Below are 14488 nucleotides of genomic sequence, written 5' to 3'. Positions count from 1 at the left end.
GAAACCTTCCAAAAGTCCCGACGCCCTAAAGCTTCGGTTTTAACTTGACCCCCTGTGTCGTTATCGCGCACAGATTTGGGAGCGCCGCTATGAAGTTTGGGGGCTGCTTTCGGACACCCTTCGGATCCCGGCAGCCGGGGAGGGGAGGGGAAGGGGGCTCCTTGCAAATTCCTCCAGAGATGACGCCACTCAACAGCAGTCGAAGGAAGGCGAGGCGATGCGCTGTATCCCTCCACAAGGCACAGCAGTGTGTCGAAGAGTGCATGTGTGCATGCCCGGTGCAAGAGAGAGAGACATACAGGGATCTATGCGGCCGTTGCTTCTTCTCTTCCCAGTCTGGTTATTTTAGCCATGGCTCTCTCCTTCCTCAGGCAGCGATCCGGGGGCCAGCCGCAGCATTCCTCACTGAGGGAGAAAAAAAATCTGTTCAACAACTGTTGGGGGGGGGGAAGGAGAAAGAATTTTTTCACCGTGACGGTACCAATGACACACTCCGCAAAGCCACGGCTATGATTCAGCATGACAAGAAATCACGGCTCCGGCTTCCTAACGCAACAGAGGGGAAATCTGGGGTGGGGGCGGACGGATTGCTGGGGGGGGGGGGGGTGCTGTAGGATTGGGGGGAGGTTGTTTTAAAAGGGTGGAGAATCTCCCCGCCAGGAAGGGGGTCAGGGAAAGGAGGAGGAGGAGAAGGAAGAGGAAGGAAGGAGGGAGAAGCTCCCTCAACCTACATACAGGCCAGCCAGCGCCAGGGAGAGGTGTGGGCTTTGGGTTCGAAAGAAGCCCTCCCCTCCTCCACGGTGCAGAGAAGGGAAGAGGCTTCCCAGGCCCCCCATGGCTAACCAGGGGCCCACTGGGCATGGCCCCCTGACAGTCTGGGGGGGGGGCTCACAACCACCCCCCCCCCCAGGCTGCCCTTCTCTTCCGTGCAATTTAAATTAGGCGGGAGGGGCACCCAAGGAGCAGCCGCTGCCCCTCCCATGCCACTGAAAGAGCCTGCAAATCAGATGATTGGTGGGGTCCAACTAGCAGGCGACCGGTGGCAGGAGCGGTCCCCAGCCTCCTGAATGATTTCAATGGCCCCCCCATCCCCTGCGGCCCCCATGGCCCCTAGCTACGGGGCTGAGGCTTCCCCTGTTGCAGGCTGGAAGGTTACCTGGGAGAACACTCTAGCTTGGTGCTTCCCCGTCCTCCTCCTCCTCCTCTTTCCACCCCCCACCCCCCCCCCCCAAAGAAAACACAGCAGCGTCTCTCTGCAGTTCCAGGAGCCCAGCATCTCCCAAGCAGCCTGCAACAGCTCCCCAAGCAGCAAGAGACCAAAATTAAACTCCACCAAGTGCTCCACCGATCCTCGGAGTTCAGCTGCAAAGGAGGAGGCAAGCCCCCCCCCCCCAAAGACTCCCAACCCCCCCCCCAGCTCCCTCCCCCACCCCATAAGCTGCTGCAGCCCACAAGCCACCCCCCCGGGGGGGATACACACGCTCCAGAGCCGCGCGCGCCTGTGTGGGTGGCGTGCAAGCCCGGGCAGCAGAGTGGCGTGCATTTCTACACCCGTGTTGCGCGCCTGTATACACATATACACAGAGAGGCATCTGGCATATATCTTGGCGAGTGTCTAATGTCTGGCTGCGCTGGGGAGTTTCCACCAAACTTCGCCCAGGCTCTGCAAACCTTAAGCCCTCCACCCACTGGGATTGTTGGGGGGAGGGGGCGCCCTGCCCGCGGAGGAGGGCCTTTGAGAGCGAAGGGGGAAACTCCCCACCATCCCCCCCCCCAAAAAATCAAGGGGATTTCCCTCGCCTACAAGCCGTGCCCTCCCCAACCAACAGCCTCCCCCCCCAAAGCAAGCCCCCTGCCCTTTCCTCTCCCCCTCCTCTACCGAGGGTCGTAGCCCCCCAAAGCAAAATTCTGAAAGGGGGTCCCCAAAAAGCCCCTAGCCGAAGTCGGAAAGGGAGGCCCCCAAAGCCCCCAAGCAAAAATCGGAAGGGGGTTTGCAAAAGTCTTAAGGGGGTCCCCAAAGCCCTCAAGCCAAAGTCGAAAGGGGGGTCCCCAAAGCCCCCAAGCCAAAGTCGAAAGGGGGGTCCCCAAAGCCCCCAAGCCAATGTCGAAAGGGGGGTCCCCAAAGCCCCCAAGCCAAAGTCGAAAGGGGGGGTCCCAAAAGCCCCCAAGCCAATGTCGAAAGGGGGGTTCCCAAAGCCCCCAAGCAAAGTCGAAAGGAAGGTCCCCAAAGCCCCCAAGCCAAAGTCGAAAGGGGGTCCCAAAGCCCCCAAGCCAAAGTCGAAAGGGGGGTCCCAAAAGCCCCCAAGCCAATGTCGAAAGGGGGGTTCCCCAAAGCCCCCAAGCCAAAGTCTTAAGGAGGCGTCCCCAAAGCCCCAAGCCAAAATCTTAAGAGGGGTCCCCAAAGCCCCCAAGCCAAAGTCGAAAGGGGGCCCTTGAAGCGCCCCCTCTCCCGCCAAGCGAACAAGGGCTCCCCTCCCACCCAAGGGAGTTCCCAAGCCGGGCGCCTGGGTCCCCAAGCGGTGCCCACCTTGCCTTCCTTCAGCAGCGGCCGCGGAGCGGGGCGGGCGGCGGGCGTGGGGGAGGGTTCCCGGGCCGGGCCATGGCGAGCCGGCGCCCCGCGCTGCGTCTTCTCGCTGCCTCCGGCCGCGCCGCCGCTGCTGCTGCGCTGGGGCTGCTCCGGGGCGCGAGAGAGGCGAGGCGAGGCGCCGCCGCCGCCGGAGAGGCAGCAGCAGCGGGCAGGAGGAGGAGGAGGCCGGACCCTGACGTCAAGCCCGCCGCCGCCGCGCAACGCCCCCTCCCCGCAGCACCAGCACCAGCAGCCCGCCCGCCGCTGACTCAGCCGCCTGCAGGACTGGAGGCAGAGGGCGCCCCTCGCAGGCGCCCGCCCGGCCGCGCGTAAAAACGCACAAGCCTCCTGGGCAGCCAGACGCGCCCGGCTTGCCTGGAAGTTGCTCCCCCGCGCGGGGATGCCGAGGAAACGGCCAGGGGGAAGGGGGTGCCCGCCGCCCTCCCGCGGACTGCGTTGCTGCCGCTGCTGCTGCGCCAGGGACAACTCTTAGAACATAAGATGGACCCTCCCTGGTCTGATCCAGCAGGGCTCTTCTGATGTTCTTATGAAGGCCTCGGCCTCTCTGCCCTGTTGTTGTCCCTCCAGAGGAACTGGCTGGCCACTGTGTGAGACAGGAGGCTGGACTAGATAGACACTGCCTGGTCTGATCCAGCAGGGCTCCTCTGATGTTCTTATGAAGGCCTCAGCCTCTCTGCCCTGTTATTGGCCCTCCAGAGGAACTGGTTGGCCTCTGTGTGAGATAGGAAGCTGGACTAGATGGACCCTCATGGTCTGATCCAGCAGGGCTCTTCTGATGTTCTTATGAAGGCCTCGGCCTCTCTGCCTGTTGTTGTCCCTGCAGAGGAACTGGCTGGCCACTGTGTGAGACAGGAGGCTGGACTAGATGGACCCTCCCTGGTCTGATCCAGCAGGGCTCTTCTGATGTTCTTATGGAGGCCTCAGCCTCTATGCCCCTTGTTGGATTCCCAGAGGAACTGGCTGCCCACTGTGTGAGACAGGATGCTGGACTAGATGGACCACTGGTCTGATCCAGCAGGGCTCTTCTGATGTTCTAATGAAGGCCTCGGCCTCTCTGCCCTGTTGTTGGACCTCCAGAGGAACTGGTTGGCCACTTTGTGAGACACCAGGCTGGACTAGATGGATCCTCCCTGGTCTGATCCAGCAGGGCTCCTCTGATGTTCTTATGAAGGCTTCGGCTTCTATGCCCTGTTGTTGGCCCTCCAGAGGAACTGGTTGGCCTCTGTGTGAGACAGGAGGCTGGACTAGATGGACCCTCGCTGGTCTGATTCAGCAAGGTTCTTACATTTTAATTTAAGACCATGTTGGTCTTAAAGGTGCCCCTGAACTCGAAATTTATTCTGCTGCTTCAGACCAACATGGCTGCCCATGTGAATCAACAGTGTGTGAGATGAAGTCTAAAGCTATTGCTGAAAATTAAAACTAAGGTTCAGAACTTCAGACGGAACAGTGCCCAGCGCTGAGTTGGCCTTACCCACTCTTATCCCCTGTGCTAAGAAGAACGGATTTGCCTTTTGGTTCTGAACCAAATCTGATACGCATTTTCCGCTTTGCAGTGACATTCTTCTAGGCTTCTGTCCCAGCCAATCAGGGACAGAATTTACAGAAGCTAATTTGGGGTTAGGGGACCGATTGGAGAACCACACTCAAGGAGTATGTTGTCAAAGGCATCTCACCTGAATGGAGGGAGGTGTCCAGCAGGGTGCCGCAGGTCTCAGTTTTGGGCCCAGTCCTTTTCAATATTTTTTTCAGTGATCTGGATACTTCTTCACCCAAAGGTTGATTGACACATGGAATTCACTGCCACAGGAGGTGGCAGCGGCTGCAAGCATAGACAGCTTCAAGAGGGTTTGGATCAACATCTGGAGCAGAGGTCCATCAGGGGCTATTAGCCACAACGTATTGTTGGAACTCTCTGTCTGGGACAAATGATGCTCTGTATTGGTGCTTGGGGGGGCACAGTGGGAGGGCTTCTAGAGTGTTGAACTGGAGGGGCCATTGGCTTCTCTTATGTTCTTGTGTGTGACACAGAGTGTTGGACTAGAAGGGCCATTGGCCTGATCCAGCATGGCTTCTCTTATGTTTATATGAAGGGTGTGTGGGAGGGAGGATACTCATGAAATTTGCAGATGACACCCAATTGTGAGGAGCATCGAACACACCAGAAGACAGAGTAAGAATTCAACAAGATTTGAACGTGGTGGGAAAGTGGGCAGAAGTGAACATGATTCGATTTAACAAGGATACGTGCCAAGTTCTACATCTGGGTAGCAAAAAATGAGAAACACGCATACTGGATCAAGTATATACTTCTGGGTAGCAGCGTTTGCGAGCAAGGCATGGGTGGACCGTAAGTTACATATGAGCAGCCAGTGTGATGCAGCGACAAAAAGGGCAAATGCCATCTCAGGGTGCATCAACAGTGACATAATATCCAGATCGCAAGATGTCATAGTTCCACGGTACGCTGCATCGGTCAGGCCACGCCTGGGGTGTCGTGTGCAGTTCTGGAGGCCTCACTCAAGAAGGTTGTGGACGGAATGGAACGAGTGCAAGAGGAGAGCAGCAAGGATGATCAGGGGCCTGGAGACCAAGCCCTGGGAGAAAAGTTCAGCTCTGAATCACCCCGTGATCTTCACAGGTGAGTGAGGATTTGAACTCAGGCCTCTTACTAGCCTCAGCGTTCTAAATCCTTCATCACGCTGTCAGCTGGTGTAAACCAAGCCGTTTGCCTCTCTTGGGGTGTGGGGGGGGGTGTGTGGGAAGAAACCATCCAAAGGCTCCTCAAAAGGAGCAAAAGATTCATCCTGGTTTCAAAAAACTGTATTAAGAACTGCCCCTGCAGGGCATAGAGCACTGAAGCGCTAGAAGTTCTATGTCTGGTTAGAGGGCATCGCCATCTAGTGGCCAGTGAGCAGAATCACAAGACTTATGATATTTTATGGTAGAGGTATCAGCAAAACACCACTTGATCACCAACCCAAATCTAGGGCCGATTTAATTAAGAGTTGCCAGGTCCGACTCAATACATATCTGCAGACATTGGGGGTGGAGCCAGGAGCAAGGTTGTGACAAGCATTACTGAACTCCAAAGGGAGTTCTGGCCATCACATTTTAAAGGACCGCACATTTTTTAAACGCCTTCCCTCCATTGGAAATAATGAAGGACGGAGCACTTCTTTTCGGGGCTCATAGAATTGGAACCCCTAGTCCAATCTTTTTGAAACTTGGGACGTGTTTTGAGGAGAGGCACAGTATGCTATGCTGAAACTCTGGTGCCTCTACCTTAAAAAAACAGCCCCTCCAGCATCCCCAGTACCCATGGATCAATTCTCCATCATATCCTATGGGAACTGGTCTCCATATGGGAAAATGGAGTGTCCAGCAGACATTTCCTCCCCCCCCCACTTCTGATGACCCTGAAGAGGGGGAAGGGCCTCCAAACCAGGGGATCCCCTGCCCCCACCTGGGGATTGGCAACCCTAGATTTAATGGCCTGTAACGTCAGAAGGCACAATGTAAAATAGCAGCCTAAAGTCAGCCAGGCATTCAAGGCTTTCCCTGCTCAAATCTGTTGTATTGAGGCAACCCGGCTCAATTTCTGTCAACTTCTTATGTATACATTGAATTCCCAGTTCTGTTCCCAAGAACATTTCCAAAAGGCTGGAAATGTCACTTTTATGTAAAGAAAACCTAGCCCTAGGAGGAGGAGCCAGCCACAAAAGGAGGCAGGGCCAATCACAGGAGGTGGAGCCGCCACAAATGTAACCAAGCGCTGACCTGCGGGGCAACCACAAACATGGCTGCCAGAGAAGGCGGAGCCAATCACATGTGACAGCATAAACAACAAGCAGGATTTTCTACACAGATATTGAGGAGGCAGAGCCAAACACACAGAAGAAGCCCAAAGTGCAAGAAAGAAGAGAGGTCATTTTGAAAAAACGTCGGGAAAGAGGAGCAAGAGAGGATGAAGACGACGACTGTAGATTTATACCCCGCCCTTCTCTCTGAATCAGGGTCTCAGAGCGGCTCACAATCTCCTTTCCCTTCCTCCCTCACAACAGACACCCTGTGAGGTCGGTGGGCCTGAGAGAGCTTTCCCAGAAGCTGCCTTTTCAAGGACAGAGTCTTAGAGCGGCCTACAATCTCCTTTCTCTTCCTCCCTCACAACAGACACCCTGTGAGGTGGGTGGGGCTGAGAGAGCTCTGACAGAAGCTGCTCTTTCAAGGACAGCTCTGAGATAGCTATGGCTGACCCGAGGCCATTCCAGCAGCTGCAAGTGGAAGAATGGGGAGTCAAACCCGGCTCTCACAGATAACAGTCCACGCTCTTAACCACTATACCAAACTGGCTCTCATAAAACAAAAAGCGTGGCCGCAGTTGCTGCTGAAACATTATTTTAATCTATATAAGCCTGTGAGAACCTCAGTGGCCAATCAGAAGCCCTGCCCCTGCCTTCTAAAAATATTTAGTGGGCACCAAGAAAGGTGCCCCCAGTTGTTATGGGGCTCACAGGCACCGTGTTGTGGACCCTAGGTTAAAGTGTCAGATCTGGGAGATCTAGGTTCGAATCCCCCCTCGGCCATGAACCTCCCAAAGCGATTTCAACGACCACTCCATTTGACCTCCCTCAGCAAGGCTGTGGTGAGGACCAAACACAGTAGGCCGCCCCGCCCTCTTGGTCAGGGATGAAACGAGAGAGAAAAATAAAACACAGAGGAGACCGCCTCTTCCAGTTTGGTGTAGCGGTGAAGTGTGCAGACTCTCATCTGGGAGAACCGGGTTCGATTCCCCACTCCTCCACTTGCATCTGCTGGAATGGCCTTGGGTCAGCCAGAGCTCTCTTATCTGGGAGAACAGGTTTGATTCCCCACTCCTCCACTTGCAGCTGCTGGAATGGCCTTGGGTCAGCCAGAGCTCTCTTATCTGGGAGAACAGGTTTGATTCCCCACTCCTCCACTTGCAGCTGCTGGAATGGCCTTGGGTCAGCCATAGCTCTCTTATCTGGGAGAAGCGGGTTCGATTCCCACTCCTCCACTTGCAGCTGCTGGAATGGCTTTGGGGCAGCCGTAGCTCTCACAGAGCTGTTCTTGAAAGAGCAGCTGCTGGGAGAGCTCTCCCAGCCTCACTCACCTCACTGGGTGTCCACTGTGGGGGGAGAAGATAAAGGAGTTTGTAAGCTGCTCTGAGTCCTTGATTCAGAGATGGGCGGGGTATAAATCTGCAATTCTTCTTCTTCCTTCTCCTTCCCAAACGACACACTGTCTTCATGCTATAAGCTGGGTGTCCCCAACTCCCGGGCCGCAAAACAGTACCGGTCCATGGTCTATTAGTAACTGGGCCGCGGGGCGAGGCAGAGGCACTGGACCGCCCCTTTCCCCTGCCCGGGACTTGGGCAAATGAAAGAGGCAGGGCGGCCTCACTCCGAAACACTACCTCTTTCATCTGCCCAGGTCGCAGGTGGGCAGTAGGGGCAATACAGCAGTGACCTTTGCCTACCCCAGGGATCATTTTGACAAAATATAGGTGGTGGAGCTCATTAGCATAACTCATTAGTATATGCTGCCCCCTCTCAGCCAAAAAACAACCTGATGCAAGAAAGGAGAGCCCCGGGTGAGTGAGGCCTCCTTCCGCTGGGTAGAGATCCAGCCAACCCAAGCAGGCCTCGCTCTCCTGGGTATCTCCTGGCCCCCCTCCCCCAGTCAAAAGGCCAGCAAGCCACCTGCCGCCCAAAATCACATCAGAACATAAGAACATAAGAGAAGCCATGTTGGATCAGGCCAATGGCCCATCCAGTCCAACACTCTGTGTCACATAAGAACATAAGAGAAGCCATGTTGGATCAGGCCAGTGGCCCATCCAGTCTAACACTCTGTGTCACATAAGAACATAAGAGAAGCCATCTTGGATCAGGCCAGTGGCCCATCCAGTCCAACACTGTGTGTCACATAAGAACATAAGAGAAGCCATGTTAGATCAGGCCAGTGGCCCATCCAGTCTAACACTCTGTGTCACACATAAGAACATAAGAGAAGCCGTGTTGGATCAGGCCAGTGGCCCATCCAGTCTAACACTCTGTGTCACATAAGAACATAAGAGAAGCCATGTTAGATCAGGCCAGTGGCCCATCCAGTCTAACACTCTGTGTCACACATAAGAACATAAGAGAAGCCGTGTTGGATCAGGCCAGTGGCCCATCCAGTCCAACACTGTGTGTCACATAAGAACATAAGAGAAGCCATGTTGAATCAGGCCAATGGCCCATCCAGTCCAACACTCTGTGTCACATAAGAACATAAGAGAAGCCGTGTTGGATCAGGCCAGTGGCCCATCCAGTCCAACGCTCTGTGTCACATAAGAACATAAGAGAAGCCGTGTTGGATCAGGCCAATGGCCCATCCAGTCCAACACTGTGTGTCACATAAGAACATAAGAGAAGCCATGTTGAATCAGGCCAGTGGCCCATCCAGTCCAACACTCTGTGTCACATAAGAACATAAGAGAAGCCATGTTGGATCAGGCCAATGGCCCATCCAGTCCAACACTGTGTGTCACATAAGAACATAAGAGAAGCCATGTTGAATCAGGCCAGTGGCCCATCCAGTCCAACACTCTGTGTCACATAAGAACATAAGAGAAGCCATGTTGGATCAGGCCAATGGCCCATCCAGTCCAACACTGTGTGTCACATAAGAACATAAGAGAAGCCATGTTGAATCAGGCCAGTGGCCCATCCAGTCCAACACTCTGTGTCACATAAGAACATAAGAGAAGCCGTGTTGGATCAGGCCAGTGGCCCATCCAGTCCAACGCTCTGTGTCACATAAGAACATAAGAGAAGCCGTGTTGGATCAGGCCAATGGCCCATCCAGTCCAACACTGTGTGTCACATAAGAACATAAGAGAAGCCATGTTGAATCAGGCCAGTGGCCCATCCAGTCCAACACTCTGTGTCACATAAGAACATAAGAGAAGCCATGTTGGATCAGGCCAATGGCCCATCCAGTCCAACACTCTGTGTCACATAAGAACGTAAGAGAAGCCATGTTGGATCAGGCCAATGGCTCATTCAGTCCAACACTCTGTGTCACACAGTGGCCAATATGTGTGTGTGTATACACACACACACACACACACACACATATATATACTGTGGCAAATAGCCACTGATGGACCTCTGCTCCATATTTTTTATCCAATCCCTCTTAAAGCTGGCTATGCTTGTAGCTGCCACCACCTCCTGTGGCAGTGAATTCCACATGTTAATCACCCTTTGGGTGAAGGACTTCCTTTTATCCGTGGAGAAAGGGTGGCGTGGGCTTCTCCAGGGGCTAATGAGGGCTGCTGGGGCCGTGGCGAAGCCCTTGGTGGCTGGCTGGCTGCCTGCTCTCCTAATCCAGGGATTGTTATGCGTCTGCACCTCCTGTTCAATGGACAAGGCAGGTAGAAAGAGGGGGAAGAAGGCAGGCAGAGAGAGGGAATCTGAGACTTGCCTACTCCCCATTTAAAGATCCCCATGGGGGGGGGGGCAGGGGCGGGGCGTGGGGGTCAAAAACCCCAGTACCCCCTCACACACACACACACACCTGTCTGTGGAAAAATTGTCTTCCACGAAACCGGTCCCTGTTGCCAAAACAATTGGGAACCACTGCTATAAGCCCCCGCGCCTTTACATTCCAGCCGAACTCCAGCCCGCACCGGAGCCGACGCACGGCGCGCAGACACGCTTTCGCTGTCCATATGACACACGCCTAATTAAGCAAACACAACCTGGGCCTTGACAAGGATGGGAGAGCCATCTGCGGCTTGGGCAAGGCCTGTCGTCTTCCGTCCTTCCCGGAGACGCTGACGGCGCAGGTGGAGCTCTGGAGCTGCTGGCGAAGCAGATGGGGAAGGCTCTTCAGCTGGCAGCCTGGCTCGTGTGCAAACGGGCGGTAGGGGGGGGATTGAATTTTGTTTGCTGGCTCCGGGAGAAGTGCCAGACGCGGTCTATACCGTCAGCATGCCGTTCGCCGAGCCTCAAACCAAGCACGGCTTTCTGAGAGAAGTTGGAGGAAGGTTTATATTGCCATTGGGGTAAATAACAATTGACAGAAGAAGAAGCTGATATTGGATTTATATCCTGCCCTATACTCTGAATCTCAGATGCTCAGAGCCGTCACAATCCCCTTTACCTCCCTTCCCCCCAACAGACACCCTGTGAGGTGGGTGGGGCTGAGAAAGCTCTCCCAGAAGCTGCCCTTTCAAGGACAGAGTCTCAGAGTGGCCTACAATCTCCTTTCCCTTCTTCCCCCACAACAGACACCATGTGAGGTGGGTGGGGCTGAGAGGGCTCTCCCAGCAGCTGCCCTTTCAAGGACAGAGTCTCAGAGCGGCCTACAATCTTCTTTACCTTCCTCCCTCACAACAGACACCCTGTGAGGTGGGTAGGGCTGAGAGGGGTCTCCCAGCAACTGCCATTCCAAGGACAGAGTCTCACAGTGGCCTACAATCTCCTTTCCCTTCCTCCCCCACAACAGACACCCTGTGAGGTGGGTGGGGCTGAAAGAGCTCTCACAGCAGCTGCCCTTTCAAGGACAGTCTCAGAACGGCCTACAATCTCCTTTCCCTTCCTTCCCCACAACAGACACCCTGTGAGGTGGGTGGGGCTGAGAGGGCTCTCCCAGCAGCTGCCATTCCAAGGACAGAGTCTCAGAGCGGCCTACAATCTTCTTTCCCTTCCTCCCCCACAACAGACACTCTGTGAGGTGGGTGGGGCTGAGAGGGCTCTCCCAGCAGCTGCCCTTTCAAGGACAGAGCAGCCTACAATTTCCTTTACATTCCTCCCCCACAGCAGACACCCTGTGAGGTGGGTGGGGCTGAGAGAGCTCTCACAGCAGCTGCCCTTTCAAGGACAGTCTCAGAGTGGCCTACAATCTCCTTTCCCTTCCTCCCCCACAACAGACACCCTGTGAGGTGGGTGGGGCTGAGAGAGCTCTCACAGCAGCTGCCCTTTCAAGGACAACTCCTGCGAGAGCTATGGCTGACCCAAGGCCATTCCAGCAGGTGCAAGTGGAGGAGTGGGGAATCAAACCCGGTTCTCCCAGATAAGAGTCCACACACTTAACCACGGCACCAAACTACACAAAAAATCTTCATATATTAATTATCCCCACCCCACCCCCTTTTTTCACTTCCACCCATTTACTAGAATTTGCCAAGTGCAGGGTTTCGACTGGAATCTGAGCTCATGCTTGCATCGTGCCTTCAACATTTATTGTCTTAAAATAAATAAGAACGTTAAATTACTTCGTGTTTGTTCCCGTCGATTTTCTCTTGTGTCGGTTTTGTTGAATAACCCAGTCTTTGTACAAATAACCCAAGGAGACAGCCGCACGAGAGCGCCGTACGGAGGCGTCCTGGTACAAAAATGCATCCCCTTCGTCCACGGTCGGTTGACCACAGTCCGGCTGCCTTGTCCACCCTCTTGCAGGGCTCCAGCAGGCCTTAGGAGCGTGGCCTGCTTTCCAAATGCATCCCTTGGGGAAGACCGTTCAGCTCCGGACAAGTGAAGCATCGCCCAAAACAAAACGTCAGACGGAAGAGAAGAAACGGGGGGGGGGGGGGGGGGAACGCCTCAGAGAATATCCCAGAAGCCCGTTTTCCTCGCCCTCACTCCTTGGGGCTGCTGAGCGGGAAGGACTCCACCACAAACTGTCGGCACATCGGGCACTGCTGGAAACGCCTCACGCACTCATCGCACAAGCACGTGTGCCGGCATGGGAGGAGCACCCAGTTGACGGCCCGGTTCTGGCACACGATGCAGTCCTTGCTGCTCTCCTCCTCCTCCGCCGGCTCCTCCGCCTCGTCCTCGGCCAATCCGGCCTTCTCCAGCAGGGCGCGGTCCTCGGCCGCCTCTCCGGAGGGAAGGCCGCTCGAAGAAGGGTCGCCGCTGTTGGCGGACATGAAGAGCTGCTGCAGGGGAAGCAAAAAGGGAAAGCTCGTTAGCCGGGCTCGGCTGCGGCCCAAAATTAAAGGCCAAACGAGAGAACGGAAGATCTTCCCTTAGAACAGGCCCCTTTGGCTTTTTCGAGCCTGCAGTCCCCTTCGGAATATGGACAGTGCGGTGGGTGCAGCCGCAAAATGCCTCCTGCGGGAGGTGGAGCCAGCCACAAAATGGCTGCTGCGGGAGGTGGAGCCAGCCGCAAATGGCTGCTGCGGGAGGTGGAGCCAGCCGCAAAATGGCTGCTGCGGGAGGGGGAGCCAGCCGCAAAATGGCTGCCGAAGTTTTCCTTAAAAAAAAACAAAGTAACAATTCTGTGTTTTATGCGATAGAGCAGGGCCCTTGGGGATTGCTGGGCTGAGCCCCACCCTCTCGTGGGCATTGTGAAGGACTGCTGCTGGGGTATGTGGATGACTTTAAAGGTCATCTGGGAGCAGCTGAAGGGAGGGAGGGAGGGCTGGCAGAGGTGGGAGGTTGGAGCCAGCTACCGCCAGTTCAATTTGCAGGTGATTATCCCAGATGGTGTGGCCTAATATGCTAATGTTAGGGGATGTGGCGGGATGTGTGTGTGCTGAATCAGGCTCTCCCCACATGACTTCAAATAGAAATACAACTATTTACATTAAATTTTGCCGGCCTGAATCGTTCTCCCCTCAGCGGAGCACTGTTTTTTAAGTTGATAATTTTGTATGGCCCACGAATGATGTTACAAATATCCAAATGGCCCTTGGCAGAAAAAAGGTTCCCCCACCCCTGCCATAGAGCTTATGTTAGTATAGATCGTACCTGTACACAAATCACAGAGAAAATTACCCCGCCCTTCTCTCTGAATCAGAGCAGCTTACAATCTCTTTTTATCTCCCCCCACAACAGATATCCTGTGAGACAGGTGGGGCTGAGAGAGCTCTCCCAGAAGCTGCCCTTTCAAGGACAGCACTACGAGAGGTGTGGCTGAAACAAGGCCATTCCAGCAGCTGCAAGTGGAGGAGTGGGGAATCAAACCCTGTTCTCCCAGATAAGAGAGCTCTGGCTGACCCAAGGCCATTCCAGCAGCTACAAGTGGAGGAGTGGGGGAATCAAACCCTGTTCTCCCAAATAAGAGAGCTCTGGCTGACCCAAGGCCATTCCAGCAGCTGGAAGTGGAGGAGTGGGGAATCAAACCCGGTTCTCCCAGATAAGAGAGCTATGGCTGACCCAAGGCCATTGCAGCAGCTGCAAGTGGAGGAGTGGGGAATCAAACCCCGTTCTCCCAGATAAGAGCCCGCACACTTAACCACCACACCAAACTGGCAACAGAGTGTTATATACCCACTTGTCTCAAGGAAAGTACTGAAGTGCTTCCCTAAAGAGTGATATAATCTCAGCTTCCAAAAGGAACGACTATTATACAGCCTCTCTACGTCGGGGGTCCCCAGCCCTTGGGCAGTGGACCAGACCAGCCCGCTGTTGGCATATTCGCTGGTATGCTCTGTCAGTCAGTCAGTCAGTCACATTTTATTTGTATCCCGCCCTCCCCGACCAAGCGGATCAGGGCGGCTAACAGCAAAGAACTCAATACATACATTATACAATAAATAACATATAACTACAATTAATTAAAATCCATTACAATTCTAAAAAACATTAGTACATTTAGTGCTATATTCGCTGGCAAGTTTACTTGGCAGTTTAGTAGTTTCAGCTGGTGAAGGCCGTTTGGAACAAGATGGTTTTGCAGGCCCTGCGGAACTGTTCAGAGTCCCGCAGGGCCCGCATTTCCTCTGGGAGCTGATTCCACAGCTGTGGGGCCATAACAGAGAAAGCCCGAGTACGGGTACTTTGGAGTCTTACCTCCTTTGGCCCGGGGATAGTCAGCAGGTTCTTCCCTGCTGATCTCAGTGCTCTCTAGGGTTCATACGGGGTTCGTGAGGCTTAAGAA

The sequence above is a fragment of the Heteronotia binoei genome, chromosome 21, assembly GCF_032191835.1.
Source record: "Heteronotia binoei isolate CCM8104 ecotype False Entrance Well chromosome 21, APGP_CSIRO_Hbin_v1, whole genome shotgun sequence".
Taxonomy (NCBI): domain Eukaryota; kingdom Metazoa; phylum Chordata; class Lepidosauria; order Squamata; family Gekkonidae; genus Heteronotia; species Heteronotia binoei.
This window is presented reverse-complemented; position numbering follows the sequence as displayed.